The 16,141-nt window shown below is 39.2% G+C and overlaps 1 protein-coding gene across 2 annotated transcripts in view; it reads right to left on the reverse strand.

Annotated features, from left to right (window-relative positions):
• The window catches only part of CCDC146 (coiled-coil domain containing 146), a 133,883-nt gene that overhangs the window by 87,865 nt on the left and 29,877 nt on the right, over nucleotides 1–16,141 (reverse strand). The window lies entirely within an intron of this gene.

Consider the following 16,141-nt stretch of genomic DNA (forward strand, 5'->3'; position numbering starts at 1 on the left):
TTCAGGTAAACATGATGAAAACTATACTATTAATACTATTAAAATACTAAAGCAAGAGAAATGCAAACAGAATTAAGTGATGACAAAAATATAAAATATCGTTGTAGATTACAAAGGCTTCATATCTACTCAATAATACATCAAATGTAAATGTTGTAACTAATTGATTCTTTATTTCTCTCTCTTTTCTGTTTTCTATTAAGGACTATGAAGATTTTGATATTATACAATGTATTAATTTCAGAGAAGGGCATTTTCACTTACTATATATAACTATTAATATATGTATAAGTTTAGGTAAATTTCTGTGATAAAAATGGACTCCTTAAAAAAATACAGTTCTAAAGAAAAACAGGTCATATAGCAAATGTCCACTGATTTAATAGGAACTAGGGATCATTTCAGGAGAGTTTGGCAAATAATTCATTAATCTACGTAAATACTTAAAAGCTTATCTTTCTATCTTTCCACCTTATATTAAATAACTAAAATTTTATTTCCCATTATACTTTTATGGCACCTTTCTAATAACAAACTCTGTAACATAGAAATTCCTTTTTGAAATCATTTCATGTCACATATTATAAAATATATTTTAGATTTTGATAATCTTTAACATATTGATGGAAATAGATTATATCTGAGTCTTTTGCCTTAACATAACTGTTCACTAATATATGCTAATGTTCATAAATGTGGATTGACTACTAACAAATACATTATTTTAGAGTCTTGTCTTGGTTTCATTTTACTGGCTAATATTTGTTATCTTAATTAACAAATTATTTCTGAGCTTTATCATACTTTGAAAATATTGACTAAAATTCGGCCTTTAGAAATTCCAAATGGAACTGGCTCACGTATCACAGAAAAAAAATCAGATTTTCTGATAAGTAGTAATGCTCTAATTGAAATGATGACACATTCATCCAGTAAATAAAGAGCTTAAATATACGACGATAAAAGATATCCAAATAACAAAATTCGCTGGTCCTTATTTCTGAATGGCTACCCAAGGAAAGGGTAGAAGGTTTAAAGGTAAAGAATGATGGGTAATGTCGTCATGATAAGCTCTTGCTTAGAATTCTTATTGTCCTTTATGTATAAATAGGTTTATGTTTTGTGTCTGTTAAAAACCTTGTGAAATAAAAGATTTAATCTTCTCATCTATTTATTTCTTCAATTGCAGAAACATTAAGTATTATTTGTAAAATAATTTTTATATATTTACTCCTGGCTGAAAACTTGCATAATGTTTACCTAACTAGACAATATCTTTGACTCTGTGAAGACTTTAATGAGTACTATTTCATTAACAGGAAGACAGAGACAAACACAGGAACACCATTATCTTATTTCCCTCTAGAATACTGTTGACACAGTTGAAATACAGAAGTTTCAGTTTCATTTTGCAGCATTCAACTCCATCTCCCCTTTTCTCCATCATTCTTGTTGCTGTTCTGGTTTAGCCCTCATCATCCTCTCAGGATAATGCAAGCCCTTCCTAATAGTGACCTGTGCCCCAAGTTTGAATCTATTCCAATCCGTCCTCCATATAACTGCCAGAGGGATTATTCAGAAATACAATTCTGATCATGTTATTTTCCTGCTTAAAACCTGTCAACAGCTCCTCATTTTGTATATGATAAAATTCAGCAAATAAGCCCCTTCATGAACCAATTTCTGCCACTACGCACACTCCTGCCAAATTGAATGCCTTGTTGTGCTAGTACAAACCATATTCTCTCATATTTTCATCACTTTGTGTTACTGTTCCCTTGGTCTAGAGAGAATGCCATCCTTGACCCCCACTGAGTTTTGTTTTATTATCCATAATTAAGAGCAGGGACTCAGCAGCCAGACTAACTAGGTTTGAATTTCAGCTCCATTATTTGCAAGCTGTGTGAAAACAGGCAAAATCACTTAATCTCATTGTTCTTTGGTTCCTTCAATTATAAAACTGGGATAACAGTAGAATAGAGTTATTGAGATGATTAAATGAGATAGCATATGCAAAGCACCTAGAACATACATATATATTATCATCATCATCATCCTCCTAAATAATTATCTTTCCTGGGCAGTCTTCCCTGATGACATCAGGAGGGGTTTGGTGCCTTGTCTCTTTGGTCCTATACCATCCTATATATTCCTTATTATACATTACATTATTCCATAATCGTCTAGGTTCTACCCTAAAATCAATCTGTTAGGCTAGGATGTAAAGGAAATTTGAGACAAGAGTGTTATTACTCGAAGTGGTTCATGAATATGTTACCATAGATGAAGAGCTGTAGTCTAAAGAAGCCAGAGTTACAACTGGGGAAGGAGTAGGTACTATCAAATCTGAAGATCTGGGAGATTGTGAATGCGGTTTAGAAGTGATTGAGGGCTTCCCTGGTGGCGCAGTGGTTGAGAATCCGCCTGCCGATGCAGGGGACACGGGTTCGTGCCCTGGTCCGGGAAGATCCCACATGCCGCGGAGCAGCTAAGCCCGTGAGCCATGGCTGCTAGGCCTGCGCATCCGGAGCCTGTGCTCCGCAACGGGAGAGGCCACAGCAGTGAGAGGCCCGCATACCGCAAAAAAAAAAAAAAAAAAAAAAAAAAGAAGTGATTGACTTCAGGGGTGGATATGGCAAGACAGGATCACATATATTATAGCATTGCGTACATAAGAATGACAAACTTTTAGAAGGGGTTCTAGGAACATGCCTCTGGGTATATATCATGCAGAGGAGTATGGTTGTACTAGGCCAGACAGTGATTGTTCTACCTGGCTGAGTTCCTAAAGAAAAAAGTAGTTTTTCATACTTATACCATATTGCAAATTTGAAATTAATTTGTGTGTGTGTGTGTGTGCGGTACGCGGGCCTCTCACTGCTGTGGCCTCTCCCTTCGCGGAGCACAGGCTCCGGACGCGCAGGCCCAGCCGCTCCGCGGCATGTGGGATCTTCCCGGACCGGGGCACGAACCCGTGTTCCCTGCATCAGCAGGCGGACTCCCAACTACTGCACCACCAGGGAAGCCCCTGAAATTAATTTTAATCATACCAAATGCATAAATGCTTTAATTTTTTTTAAAAAATTATAGACTAAAGACCTCTTTGCAAACCACCTTCAATTCCAATGTCCTCCCTCTCCCCAGAGGTAACAAGCAGAGTTGGCTGAATCCAGACTCGAATTTCATTCTGTGCATTGCCAATTTGCAATGTTTACTGAATCATAGCTCTGCCAGGTTTCTTTTGTTTATTGATTGGGAAGAGTTGGAAGTGAGAACAGAAATGAGGGAGATTGGGGGTACTTGGAGAACTCGGAGTCCCCTGAATTCCCAAATGTGACTGAGCCTCCGTGACTCCTTGAAGTGGTCCCTCCCCCACATTAGATAGAGGTCTTCTTGCTGAAGGCACTGTTGTCCTCTTTCCTGAGACAGTAATCTTTCAAAAAATTTTTTAATACAATTTTTAAAGGTGACTTTCCATTTACAGTCATTACAAACTATTGGCTATACTGCCCATGTTACACAGTACATCCTTGGGTCTATCTTACACCCAGTAGTTTGTACCTCCCGCTCTCCCACCACTCTATTGCCCCTCCTCCCTCCCCACTGGTAATCACTAGTTTGTTCTCTATGTCTGTGAGTCTGCTTCTTTTTGTTATATTCACTTCACTATTTTGTTGTATTTTCTAGATTCCACATAAAAGTGATATCATTTAGTATTTATCTTTCTCTGTCTGACTTGTTTCACTTAGCATAATGCCCTCCAAGTCCATCCATGTTACTGCAAATGACAAAATTTCATTCTTTTTTTATGGCTGAGTAGTATTCCATTGTATTTATATACCACATCTTCTTTATCTATTCACCTGTTGATGGACACTTAGGTTGATTCCATATCTTGGCAATTGTAAATAATGCCACCATGAACATTGGGGTGCATGTATCTTGACAGCTACATGTAAAAGATTGTAATTAGAACATTCTCTAATACCATATACAAAAAATAAACTCAAATGGATTAAAGACCTAAATGTAAGATCAGATACTATAAAACTCATAGAGGAAAACACAGGCAGAATACTCTGACATAAATAGCAGCAATATTTTTTTGAATTTGTCTCCTAAAGTAGAGGAAATAAAAGCAAAAATAAACAAATGGGACCTAATTAAACTTAGGTTTTGCACAGCAAAGGAAACCATTGAGGACTTCCCTGGTAGCGCAGTGGTTAAGAATCCGCCTGCCAATGCAGGGGACATGGGTTCGAACCCCGGTCCGGGAAGATCCCACATGCCACAGAGCAACTAGGCCCAGGCGCCACAACTACTGAGCCTGTGCTCTAGAGCCCGTGCTCCACAACAAAAGAAGCCACCACAATGAGAAGCCCGTGCACCGCAATGAAGAGTAGACCCAGCTTGCCACAACTAGAGAAAGCCCGTGTGCAGCAACGAAGACCCAACGCAGCCAAAAATAAATTAAAAATTAAAAAATACATTAAAAAAAAAAAAAGGAAACCACTGACCAAAAATGACAACCTACTGAATGGGAGAAAATATTTGAAAATGATATGACCAGTAAAGGATCAATATCCAACATATATAAACAGCTCACACAACTCAACATCAACAAAACAAACTACCCAATCAAAAAATGGGGAGAAGACCTGAATAGACATTTTTCCAAAGAGGAAATGCAAATGGCTGGCCAACAGGCACGTGAAAAGATGCTCAGCATCACTAATCATCTGGGAAATGCAAACCAAAACCAAATAAGATATCACCTCACATCTGTCAGAACGGCTATCATCCAAAAGAACAGAAACAACAAATGTTGGAGAGGGTGTGAAGAAAAGGGAATGCTTGTGCACTGTTGGTGGGAATGTAAACTGGTGCAGCCACTGTGGAAAACAGTATGGAGATATTTCAAAAAACTAAAAATAGAACTATCATATGGCCCAGCAATTCCACTCCTGGGTATATATCTGAAAAAAACAAAAACAGTAATTCTGAGGGAGTGATCTTAATTCTCCTTTACGCTCCTCCATCCCACTCCTCAGCATGCCCAGATCTGTAACCAGGGCAAGACATGCCCTCTGGTCAGTTATAAAGTCAAACTGGAGGAGAAGCCTTTATACAACTTTGCTAATTTATATTAGCAGAAAGCTGGAGAATATGCATAAAGACAGATTTTGAGGTTGCTTGACTAAAGAAGAAAAAACAGAATTTCATATGTGACTGAATTCATTGATATAGGTATATTTACCAAAAATTCTGAATTCAGTGGGCTAGTTGGGCAGATGCGTTTGGTTCCAATAGTTTGATTAGTTAACAACTACCTAAAGCAGAAACTAACACACCACTGCAAAGCAATTATACTCCAATAAAGATGTTAAAAAAAAACAAAAACACCGTACCTAGATTCAACAGCAGCTTTTATTAACTAAAGTTGAGAAGCCAAAAATGTCTTGGAATTAAAAGATTTATGAAGACAAAAATGTTAGAGTGGAGTTTGCTGTCATTCATTTAAAAGGTATTTATTGAGTGTATATGATGTGGTCTTCAAGGAAGACCAAAAAACAGACAAGACCCCTATACTCAGGGAGTTTATATTTAATCAGAAGAGATGAATAAATAAACAATATATGATAAATCCATGAAAATTTAAGCAGGGTAAGGAGAGGTAAGGAGTATCAGAGGAAAGGTGCTATTTTGTACAGGTGGTCTGGGGAGACCTCTCTGTGGAGGTGACATTGGAACAGAGACTTAAAGATACGGGAGGACAAGCCAGGCAGATATCCGGGAGAAATATGCTCCAGGCAAAGGGAGCATCAAGCGCGAAGATGCTTGGCACGTTTTAGGGTCAGCAAGGAGGCTGGAAAAGCAGACAGTCTCGGGTGGGAGGGGTTTAGGAGATGAGGTCAGAGAGAGCTTGGGGAGTTGGGGTTAAATAAGAAATGCGGGTGGGGCTGCCAGGTCCTCTAGACCTTGTGAGTCATGGTGAGGATTTTGCCTTTTACTCAGAGTAGGTAAGAGCCGTACGGGTTTTGATTACAGAAGGTACATGATTTCATCCAGTTTTAAAAGCGGAGAATAGACTGTTGGGAGACAAGATTGAAGCATGAACACCAGTTTGATGGTATTTGCAATAACCTTGGAGAGTGACGGTGGTTGCAGTGAAGTGGATCTTTAAGATAAAGCGGTGGACAGTGGAATGATTTAGAGTTATCACAGAAAAGTGCGGGATTTTAGCCTGAGCAACTTGAAGGACGGAGTCGCTGTTACCTGAGATGTGGAAGAACTGCGCGGGAGAGCTGGCTGGAAAGTGTGCAGGCGGGCGGGTAAGGGATGGGGACCAGCAGTTTTGAATCTTCTCAGTTCAAATATCTCTAAGACATCCAAGTGGATGGCATTTGGATGTTAGTGTGATGTTCAGGGAAGACATCTAGGTCGCTAGAATACAGATGGTAATGAATCTGTGGGGCTAGATGAAATAACCTAGTAAATAGATGTACTTGGGGCAAACGCTTTCACAGAAGGGGTTGGAGATAGGGAGGAACCAGCACAGTCGTATCCCATCCACCTACCCTGTAAATGTGTCATCTGAGAAGTCCCAGGGTTGCTTCCTTATGAAGAGGGCAGAGATTTCTTCCTACTGGAACAGATACTTTCTCTGGATTATTTGAGATTTGGACGTGCTTTCCCTTGCTTCTGCCAGCCGCACTATTTTGTTGGGTTACTAGATGTCTTAGAAGCCATCATGTTACTCTACTATGGATTTCTGCAAATCATTGCTTTTGACTTAAGCGGTCACTTCACAGTGAAGGGAGGAAGCAATGACATACTGAAGCCTCACATAGTGCATCTTCTGGGAGACACCAGCTTGTGAGGGTGGAGGGTTGTCACGCAGGATACAGTGTGTGCATGCGCGTGTGTGTGTATGTGTGTACGTGTGCATATAGCAAAAGAAATATGAACTAGGCCACAGACCAAAAAACATTCTTTGTTAACAGTGTAATGCCCAAGTTTCAGGAATCATGTATGGACATTTTAAATCATTAGAGCACTAGTTTGCTATGATTATAAACCTTTAGTTAAGCAGAGACTGGTTTTACTCTTTTTCTCTATTTTTAAGACATTAATGATCTTAAAACTTGCTTCTTTCACAAACGTTCTCCAATAGTTATCCAAATTAGAGGTAACCTAAGTCTTGTATTTCTAATAGCTTTCAAAGAGCTTACACTGGAATGGATATCAAGCAATATGACTGGGAATTTTCACTTACGTTGGGTCCAGCTGCCGGTAGAAATGAGAATAGTTTTCTGCATATGGGTAGGTTCCCCTTGTGGTGTGTTGATGCATGTATACACACACACGCATGCACACCCCACATGTACATATATGATATACATGCATGCTTGTCTATGGTATTTGTAACACATCTGCTATAGCACACAAGGAAACCTGCCCATTGAAATGAAATAGACATGTAGCTCTTACATGTAGTCAAAAGTCAATACAACAAAAATCACACTTGGCCAATAGCTAACTTATTTTAAGCAATGTTATATAAAATAGATTGTCATAAAATAGAACTTCAGGCAGTTTCATTCCCTCTAACAACTTCTGTGCTATTAGTGCACCTGTTATTCCTTGAGCTGTTCCCTCTGTACTGCCCCTCTTCTCCTCCACAGCCCCATAGCATGGCTCCTTCTACTTTGCTCTTTCTACCCCTCAACAACTTTTCGGTCAGGTCAGCAGCCTACTGTCCCCAAGCTCATACTCAATTCTGCCTGTGCACCTTTGCTCACCTAAAGTCCCAGGGGTAAACCAGAATTAAAACCATGATCTAGATAACTGGTGATCAGCATCTTCCTAGGCTTCACACAGTAACTCAAAACGATCTTTTTTTTTTTTTTTTTTCATTTTGATGTAATCCAATTTATCTATTTTCACTTTTGTTGCTTGTGTTTTTGGTGTCAAACCCTAGAAATCATTGCCAAACCCAACATCATGAACCTTTTGTTTTGTTTTGTTTTGCTGGCTGTGTGTGGGCTTTTTCTGGTTGAGGCGAGCGGTGCGCGGTCTTCTCATTGCGGTGGCTTCTCTTGTTGCGGAGCACGGGCTCTAGGGCTCAGGCTCAGTAGTTGTGCGCACGGGCTTATTGCTCCTCAGCATGTGGGATCTTCCCGGACCAGGGCTCAAACTTGTGTCCGCTGCATTGGCAGGCGGATTCTTGACCACTGTGCCACCAGGGAAGCCCGATCTTTATTATTTTATTAGCCATTTTCAGAATGAAATCTGCACTGTAATGCTTAGAATATATACTCTTCTTTTGAAAGCAAAAAAATCACATTTTAAAATAGACAACTTTTTTTGTTTTAGCCCCTTAAAATAACTATTACATTTATCTTTATTATCTTAATCCAATAAATATTTATCATTTGCCTACTATGTGTATAGCATGGTGTGACGTGCTTATTAAATTATTTTGAATAAGATCTTTTCCAAATAATAACTTTCTAAACTCTCAAAACATAAGTTTAATCTCTAGCATTCAAGATTTTCTCTGAGTGGGACTTCCCTGGTGGCGCAGTGGTTGGGAGTCCACCTGCCAATGCAGGGGACACAGGTTCCAGCCCTGGTCCGGGAAGATCCCACATGCTGCGGAGCAACTAAGTCCGTGCGCCACAACTGCTGAGCCTGTGCTCTAGAGCCCACGAGCCACAACTACTGAGCCCGCACATTGCAACTACTGAAGCCCGCATGTCTAGAGCCTGTGCTCTGCAGCCACCGCAATGAGAAGCCTGTGCACCACAACAAAGAGTAGCCCCTGCTCGCGGCAACTAGAGAAAGCCCGTGCGCAGCAACGAAGACCCAACGCAGCCGAAAATACATAAATAAATTAATTTTTAAAAAAGATTTTCTCTGAGTGATTAAGGATGACACTGTTTAAGATGAATTGCTTCTCTATTACAAAAGCCCTCATACAAAGGTTCAGCATATTTGGAATCATATAGAATCTGAAAACTTGCTCACTTTCTGGCTCTGGAAATTGGTTTTCTCATCTTCTACAAGAGGCAAGTAATTTGTGCTTATGTTGTGAAAGTTTATCAAAGAAGGGACCACAAAACTATTTGCCTACATTTATTTCCCATTCAGTAATGAGTATCATAATTTTTTTCAGTTAATCCAAGTAACCTGTTTTAATTTTTGTTTAGCGATTCCGCTTCTGAATATTCATAATGATAAGCAGCTGTCCCTTACCGAGTGCCAACCATGTGCTGGACACTTTCCTAGGAGCATTTCCAATGTTATCTCTGTTTATTGAGGTTAGTGCCACAATAAGGAGGTAAAGACTTTACACCACTAAAGTCTTCCCTGAGGAAAAAGAAGAAACAATCTCTGTTATTTACAGACTCTGTATCATGCGTGGGCCATTATCCATTTTCAGCTTTCCTGGCTTTCTTGGTGTTTTTCTCATGAAATGGACTAATTTTCTCTGATAAATAACCTGTGGAAATTAATTCCATGGTAAAGTACATAAATCTCAGTTATCACCCCTGCTCTGATTTTCTGTGTGAATCTACAAAGCAGAAGATGATTCCAATTAAATCTTAATTTAAGGTGAAACGTCTCTTTTGTATCTTAACAAAAACAATTACATAATTTTCTGTTAACAGGAGATTTTTTTTTAAGAATTTATTTTCAAGAGTGTTAATGTCCCTACTTAACCTAGTGGTTAAAAATTGTTTATTTTCTGTAGCTAAGTTAGAATTTATAACAATTCTGACAGAAAAGGCAAGCAAGTTTCTGTACTCTCCAAACACTCTTTTACTTCCATGGTTACATGGCAGGATTCACAAGGAAAACATTCCCCTTAAGTACAAAGCACTTTGTAAGTTCTTTGGGAGCCAAAAGATTTCTCATGTAAACACCAAAGTTCTTATTTTCATTTGTTATATAAAATAATTCTTTTAAAATGCAAATATCATTTATAAATGAATGGTGCTGCTGATGGTGACTTTTAAAATTTCTATCCTATAACAAGTAAAATTTTTGTCTTTATCTGATCAAGCAAATGATTATAAATCTAGAGTGGCTCATGGGCATATCGTGGGTAGTTATGGACGTTGAATGGTTACAGAAGTTACAGTCTTTATGGTATGGTATTTATGGGGTTGGTATTTAACAGGCTGAACCGCTATAGTAGAGGTTCTTGAACTGTGTCCCCAGCGACCCCAAGGCTCTGTAGATATATTTCATGAAGGTTAAAGGAAGGGGGGTAGGGGGAGATGCCAGGAGAATGTATGCTGCATGAAACACTGTTCACCTTGAATAGTTCTGCTTTTATATCTTGGATTTTGAGGCTTCATCTTCAATTTCACTTAAAAGATTTTGTTCTGTTTTCAAAGAATATTTGAAAATCACTGCCTCCCCATTGCATATCCCTTGCTCAGTCAGCAAAAATAAAACTGAAATAGATGTACAATGGCTCTAACTTGTTATGATATTTCTTTTTTTTTTTTTTAGAATTTTATTTTATTTTATTAATTTATTTATGTTTGGCCGCGTTGGGTCTTCGTTGCTGCATGCGGGCTTTCTCTAGTTGCGGCGAGCGGGGGCTACTCTTCGTTGCGGTGCGTGGGCTTCTCATTGCAGTGGCTCCTCTTGTTATGGAGAACAGGCTCTAGGCACGCAGACTTTAGTAGTTGTGGCACGAGGGCTCAGTAGTTGTGGCTCATGGGCTCTAGAGCTCAGGCTCGGTAGTTGTGGCACACGGGCTTAGTTGCTCCCTGGCATGTGGGATCTTCCTGGACCAGGGCTCGGACCCGTGTTCCCTGCATTGGCAGGCGGATTCTTAACCACTGAGCCACCAGGGAAGTCCCAGATATTTCTAACTTTAAACATTTAAGTATCTGAGAATTTAGGTGGACTTGATGCGGAAAATGCATTCAGAAACTCAGAAGAAATTTCTTCTCTTTAAGTGTGCCTTGTAAGGTAGTGATTCAGTAGTGTGATTATTTTGGTGGAGGATGTTACTAATTACTGTGTACATCTATTCCTTTGAAAGTGGCATGGCTACACATGTTACAGTGCACTAAGAGTTTGCAAGGAATATTAAGAAGAATAGCAAAGGCTTCCTGCTTTCAAAGTTCCTAAAGCTTCTATAGATTAGCTTAAAAAACAGGAAAGAAATAATAAGTGGCATATGGTACAAGCACTATGCAGGGAAGTTACAGCAACAGAAGTGTTCCCATTTTGTCAAGGAAGTGGCATGCTTTAAGAAGGTGGGGTCTGAGCTGTCCTGGAAAAAATGCGTAGAATTCTGAAGCACTGCAGTGTGGAGAGCACTCCTGGGCTGTGTAGAGGATGAGCAAAACCAGGTTGGAAAATCAGGAGCTAGCTAGGAAAACAATGATATGTCTAATGTGGCTGGAGCATAAGGTATATACAACAGAGAACAGTAAAAAAAAAAATTAAAGAGAAGAAAGGAATGGTGGATCAGATTGTAGAGGGATTTGACTATAAGTTCAAGCAAGTGATATTTAATCCTTATGTTAATGCAAGAAAAAAAATCAAATCTAAGTGCCTGCAATCTCCCCCTGCCACCTACTGATTGTTCAGTTCTGTGCCTGGACCTGGGGTGTTGATGGGATACGGGGTGGGGAGGGAAACTGGAAGGAACTCTAAAGACTGTTTTATAAAATAATGAAATGACCAAAGATATCAAGGAGAAGAGGGGTGTAGATAGAAAGGGAGAAAAACCTGCCTGAGGATGGGAAAAAAAGTTTCCGGGGAAGTTTTTAAAGAGGGGGTCAAGTGGGGTGTGTGTGGGAGAGGCATCTGCTTTGATGAGGAATTTTAAGAAGTTTTGCCGTATGATGCGCTGTGGAACTCCCTCCTCTCTTCCTGAGGGAACCTTCAGTATAGTCAAGTTGCTTTCCACAGCTTTCTGGAGGCAGATCCATGTTTCCTTGGGCTGTGCTGAGATGGGTTTTAGGGTGGAAGAGAGATGGCTCCCTTTTATTCAGTTCACAGTCTATCTGCACAGAGCATGGGGGTTTCCCCAGCACCCCAGGGGGACTGGAGCTGTGGTGCTGGTGGTGACAGGAGATGTGAGGGGGAGAGAATGGGGGGCGACCTTCACCTCTGCGTCCTTCACTTCTATATCCGCCACATCCAACTCTGTTTTACATATTGTGCTGCTGTGTATGACTTTTACTGGAAAAAAAGTTATAAAAGCAGTTTAAAAAGAGGGTGAAAATCAAGATGGTAGACAGTGAGGTACCCCTGAAGGTGAGAAATGTACTATTAGTGTAAAATGAGGCTCAGAGAACTTACATGGCTTTCTGAAGCCTGTATGGCTAGTACATGCAGAGCAAGGACTACAGCCCATTTTTACTAAACCACTCTTCCACTTCCCGCATCCCCCCGCCACCAATCAGAGATTTTCTTTCCAAACCATTAGTATTTAACATAGTTTGAGGCTGTCCATTCTTAGATGTAGTCTCTATAGACAGCAAAATTCCTGTCTTCTAATCTGAGGTTGATGTCTGGTAATGCTTGTACCCCCTTAATTCATATCTTTGATGCCACCCAGGTATACTTGTTTGCCTACACCTAGGTATGCCTGGACTGGGAATATGTAAAGAACATTTGCCTCAGAAGATAATGGACTTGGCATGAGGTTCTAAGCTTCCCGTCATCTCCTCTCCGTTTCCCCTTATACCAACATACATGCCAGATAGAATAAAGGTTAAAATGTGATGACTCAAACTATCAATGTACTAGGAGAAAACACAGGAAACAATTTATGTATCAGAGTGCCGAAAGTCTTCTTAAGTATGACATAAAATCGTGAAGTTGTAAAAGAAAAGATCAGTAAATTTAAGCACATGAAAAATCAACTGCCACGTGGAGAAAAGCCACCTTAAGCAAACTCAAAAGAAATCAAAAATCTGAGAGAAAGAGTTTGCAATGCATATTATACACAAAGGCCTATTTTCTGTATGCATAAAGAGTTTCTATGAATCTCTAAGAAAAACTACACAATAAAAAAAAGGAAGTGAACAAAATTTACAAAAAAAAGAAAGTACAAATAGGTCTCTACATTAACCATGCTTCCAGCTTCTGTAAAGTTGATGCTTTAACATCTGCCCTACATGCCTATGCCAGATACGCCTTGTTCAAAACCACCTGATAATATGCCTGAGTCACCTTGCCTCCCTCATTGTCCTCCTCCCCCACCTTGACAAGAGTCCTCCTCCTGGGAGGAGGACAGCTTTTCAAATGGAAACCAACCAATCCAGAGTCCACACCCTCAGCCATCTCGTTTAGTAGGCCCTCACACTCTGGTCAACTATACAACTGCCCTCATCATCCCAATGCCAGGTGCCAAACAACTAGGGACATCTCCTCTGCCCCAGAGCCTGCTGAAATTATTCAAACTAGCCGATCCTAAGCTGCTTACTCTGCCTCATCCCTTCCTTCCCAGGGAAACAGCAATAAAGGCTCTTGCCCACTGTTCCTCCCTCTCCCTGTGCCTCCTGACCCACCTGGTGCTTCCCCACGTGCCCCCCCATGACATGGCATGCCTCCTTCATTTAGGAACTGAGAGTAATAAACTGTCATTCCAGTGGCAATTGTCTCCTGACCTGTTGGCCTTCCTATACCTCACATTTTCTATTAATATACTATATTTTATCTATCTATCTATCTATCTATCTATCTATCTATCTATTTATTTATTGGCTGAACCCCGAGGCTTGCGGGATCTCAGTTTCCCGACCAGGGATTGAACCCAGGCCACAGCAGTGAAAGCACCAGATCCTAACCGCTAGACCACCAGGGACTCCCAATACATTATATTTTAAAACAATCTTAAACATAGGAAAAGATGCTCCACTCCACTCATTTTAACGTAAATATAAATAAAGACTATGATGAGATAACCTTTTCCCCCAACAGAGTGACAAATGTTGAAAAGTCAGACAGAGCACAGTAAAGTTTATTGTTGAGGGGAACATAAATTATTACAAAATTTATGGAGAGCACCTTAGCAGTAAAAAAGTCTTTTTAAATACACAAACTCATGATCTGGCAGTTCCACTTCAAAAGTGTTGAAAGTAGGATCTCAAAGAGATACTTGTACAAGTATCTGTGTTCAAGTAGCTATGTACAAGACTATGTTCATAGCAGCATTATTTATAATAGCCAAGAGGTGGGAGCAACCCAAATGTCCACTGACAGCTAAACGGATAAACAAAATGTGGTATGTACATACAATGGAATATTATTGTCTTAAAAAGGAGGGAAATCCTGTCACATGGTACAACATGGATGCATCTTGAAGACATTATGCTAAGTAAAATAAGCCAGTCACAAAAGACGAATACTGTAAACCATGAGGTATCTAAGAGTAGTTAGATTCATAGAAACAAAGTAGAATGTGGTTGCCAGGACCTGAGAGGAGGGGGAAATGAGAAGGTGTTGTTTAATCGATAGAGAGTTTCAGTTTTGCGAGATGAAAAATTCTGGAAATTGGCTGCAGAACAAGGTGAATATACTTAGCACTACTGAACTGTACATTTTTAAATGGTCAAGATGGTATATTCTATGTTATGTCTAGTTTTCCACAATTAAAATTTTTTTTTTAAATGAACAAACCCATTGATCCAGCAATCCCACTGTTAGGAATTTGTCCTTTTTTTTTTTTTTTTTTTTTTTTTTAATTCTTTTAGTTCAGGGGCTGTCTTATTTACTTTAATATTCCACATTGTACCTATTACAGTTCTTTCTTTGAGGGTTTTCAGTAAACATTTATTGGAGGTAAATTCTACTGACTTAAAATATGCTCACTTTTTAAAATAAGAAGGTTAGTATTTGGAACTATGGATAATTTTCTAAAATAATGCCAATGTTTAAGATTTTTATAGAAAATAGTTACACATTTGATTAAATCTAAGACATCATTGAATATATGACACACCATTATTTTGTGTTCTATGGAGCTAAGAAAAAATGCTGTCAAATTATGACAAACTGCTTTTTTATCACTTGAATTTTTATTTTACACTCATTGAGTTTTTTAAATTACTTTTTATTGGAGTATAGCTGCTTTACAATGTTGTGTTAGTTTCTCCTGTACAGCAAAGTGAATCAGCTATATGTTTCCATATATCCCCTCTTTTGGGGGATAGGAATTTGTCCTTTTAATATAATAATTTCAGTGTGAAATTAGGCATGCCTAAGGTTACTGACTCTATCATTGTCTGTAAGAGCAGAAGATCAGAAATAATCCAAATATCTTATAATAGGGATTTGATTAAAGTATGCTCCACCGTGCATTGAAATACCATGCAAACATTAAAAAGAACATAACAGTTGCAAGTATATGTGAAAACAGCAAGTATGTATATTATACTACCACTTGCTTGTTTGTGCGTAGACTTCTGCGAGGCTATATAGGAGACTGTTAATGATGGTTGCCTCTGGGGAAGGGGACAGTGGACTGTGGGATGGGGTGGCAGGCTGACTTACTTTTCACTGTGTACTATTCTGCACCTTTGAATTTTGTACTACAGTAAGTCCCCTACATAGGAACCTTCAAGTTGCGAACTTTCAAAGATGCGAATGTGCGTTCACATGTCCAATCACATAAGTTAGTTCACATGTCTGGTATATATTGTCACGTGCATGCATCCTCTACAAGTGGTTGTGCTTTTGTGTACTTTACTGTACAGTACCGTATTGAGTACAGTAGTACAGTATCTTTATTTCAAGCCCAGGATGCCCGGAAGCAAGCGTAAAAGCAGTGGTATATAGCCGATTGTGTTAGTTGGGTACCTAGGCAAACTTTGTTGGACTTACTAACAAATTGGACTTACGAAGTCGCTCTTGGTACAGAACTCATTTGAATGTAGAGGACTTACTGTACTGCATATTTTATGTATTAGAAAATAGTTAAAAAGGAAAAAAATACTAACCTCATGGCTGAAAAAACTTTAATACCTGGCTCTCTGATATTCTATTCTTTAACTTCCTAGTCTGGCTTGTATCTCACTACTTGACCACTGAGATCCTGATCTTGTTTGCCTAATGAAGACTGTAATGACTGCTTTGTTTTAGCAGACTTTTGTGGTGTTCA

This window comes from Kogia breviceps, chromosome 9 (genome assembly GCF_026419965.1).
Source record: "Kogia breviceps isolate mKogBre1 chromosome 9, mKogBre1 haplotype 1, whole genome shotgun sequence".
Lineage (NCBI taxonomy): Eukaryota > Metazoa > Chordata > Mammalia > Artiodactyla > Physeteridae > Kogia > Kogia breviceps.